Here is a 2500-nt window from a genome sequence, read left to right as displayed (position 1 = left end):
CCTCCGACTCTCATCCTCCCGACTTCTCTCTTTCTCTCTTCTCTCTCTCTGTGTCTCCTTTCTCTCTCTTCACCTCTCTCTCTCTCCTCTCTCGTGTCTCTTCCTCCCTCCTCCTCCCCCCTCCCCTCTCTCTCTCTTCTCTCCCTGTCATCTCTCTCTCGCTCTCTCTCTTCTTCTCCTCCTCGAGCTCCTCGCTCTCCTCCCGCTGCTCTCTCTCTCTCTCTCTCTCTCTCTCTCTATTTCTCTATCTCTTGCTCTTGCTCTCTCATCCTCACCCTCACCTTCATCCTCACTCCCACCCTCATCCATTAGGCTAATAAAAACATGATAATGATGATAATAATAACAAGAACAGTGATTGAAATAATAATGGTAATAATAACAACGATACAAATAAAAAGAAGTGTATATATACATACAACAAATAAACACCGCCACTAAAACAAAACAAAAAAAAAAAATAAATAAATAAATATAATAAAATAAATAAAATAAAAAATAAATAAATAGAAAAATAAACAAACACTTTAAGAGACGCAAGCTCGAACCAAGAGCCCGGAAGAAGGGGCCCTGCGGCGAGCACATTAAACGCGCACATCCAATCTGGAGGTTCATTCCCTCTCGCCTCGCACGACCAACAGGCAACGTTTACCCAGCTTACCAAGACGCTGTTGGGACTGTAATGAAATGTGAACTGACCCAGGTGCTTCGCTGTCGGGGGATGGGGGGAGGTGGGAAGGGGGATAGGGGGAGGTGGGGAGGGGGAGGGGAGGTTGATAGGGGGAGGTGGGGAGGTGGGGATGGGAAGGGGGAGGTGGGGATGGGAAGGGGGATAGGGGGAGGTGGGGAGGGGATAGGGGGAGGTGGGGAGGGGAAGGGGGATAGGGGGAGGTGGGAAGGGGGATAGGGGATGGTGGGGAGGTGGAGAGGTGGGGAGGGGGAGGTGGGAGGTGGTTAGGGGGAGGAGGATACAGGGATAGGGGGAGGTGGGGAGGGGAAGGGGGAGGGGGAGAGGTCAAGGGGGAGGTGGAGAGGGGATAGGGGGAGGTGGGGAGGGGAAGGGGGAGGTGGAGAGGGGAAAGGGAAGGGGAGGTGGAGAGGGGAACGGGGAGGTGAAGAGGGGGGAGGTGGGAGGGGAAGGGGAAGGGGGAGGTGGGAAGGGATAGGGAAAGGAGGATGGGAAAGAGGGAGGTGGAAAGGGGAAAAGGGAGATGGTAAGGGAAGGGGGAGGTGGAGAGGGGAAGGGAGAGGAGGATGGGAAAGGAGGAGTTGGAGAGGGGAAGGGAGAGGTGGATGGGGGATAGGGAGAGGAGGATGGGAAAGGAGTAGGTGGAGAGGGGAGAGGGGAAGATGAAAGGGGGATAGGGGGAGATGGATGGGGGATAGGGGGAGGAGGGGGAGAGGGGAAGTGGGAGGTGGGTGGGATAAAGAATGATGAAGAAGAAGGGCTTGTGACGGGGAGAAGGGGAGGTAGGAAGATTGGGGTGAGGGGTGCGTGGACCCGAAGAAAAGAAGAGGGTGGAGGTAGGGAGGAGGGAGGGAAGAAGAAGGCTGGAATGGAGTAAGAAAAGTAAGGAAGGGGGGGGGGGTGCTTCCTAAATTTGCTCTTCCTTCGCGGTGGGAAATTTTGTGTGCGTCCGTTTTTCATTATTTTTTTGTGGCGAACTCTCTCTGCCTGTGCTTTCTAATTGTTGTTTTTGTTGTTCTTGCATTTGCGTTTTCATATTTTGTCCCACATTTTTCATTTTCTTTTTCTTCTTCAGTACTTCTGCATTGCCTTTTTTCTTTAATCTTACCATTTTGATTACGATTATCATCACACATAACAAATGCAAATCCTTGCTTTTTATGAAGTTCAAAGTGACTCGTTCCTCTAAGATCTTCTGATTATCTCAAAGGATTTCAATTCATTAAAAAAAATATATATATATATTTTGAGAAAATTTCCTTGAGATAATTTGCATACAAGCCTCCGTCCGCCTTTTTAGCTAAAAACGAACATTTTGAAATTAACATAATTTGATCAACTTTCCTTTATTCTTTATTCAGTTTTACTCCGGGGTGTAACGTTGAGAGAGAGAGAGAGAGAGAGAGAGAGAGAGAGAGAGAGAGAGAGAGAGAGAGAGAGAGAGAGAGAGAGAGAGAGAGAGAGAGAGAGAGAAAACACACACACACACACAATATATATATATATATATATATATATATATATATATATATATATATATATACTTATTATTATTATATAGAGAGAGAGAGAGGCACAGAGACAGGCAGAGAGAGAGGATGAGAGAGAGAGAGAGAGAGAGGCAAAGACAGAAATAGAGACAGAGGTAAAATCAGAGAGAGATAGATAGATAGATAGATAGATAGATAGATAGATAGATAGAGAGAGAGAGAGAGAGAGAGAGAGAGAGAGAGAGAGAGAGACAGAGACAGAGGCAGAATCAGAGAGAGAGAGAGAGAGAGAGAGAGAAAGAGAGACAGACAGACAGAAATA

Source organism: Penaeus japonicus, unplaced genomic scaffold (assembly GCF_977035675.1).
Source record: "Penaeus japonicus unplaced genomic scaffold, GWHDUDI00000001_assembly GWHDUDI00000034, whole genome shotgun sequence".
NCBI classification, from domain to species: Eukaryota; Metazoa; Arthropoda; class Malacostraca; order Decapoda; family Penaeidae; genus Penaeus; species Penaeus japonicus.
Note: the sequence above shows the minus strand (reverse complement) of the source record.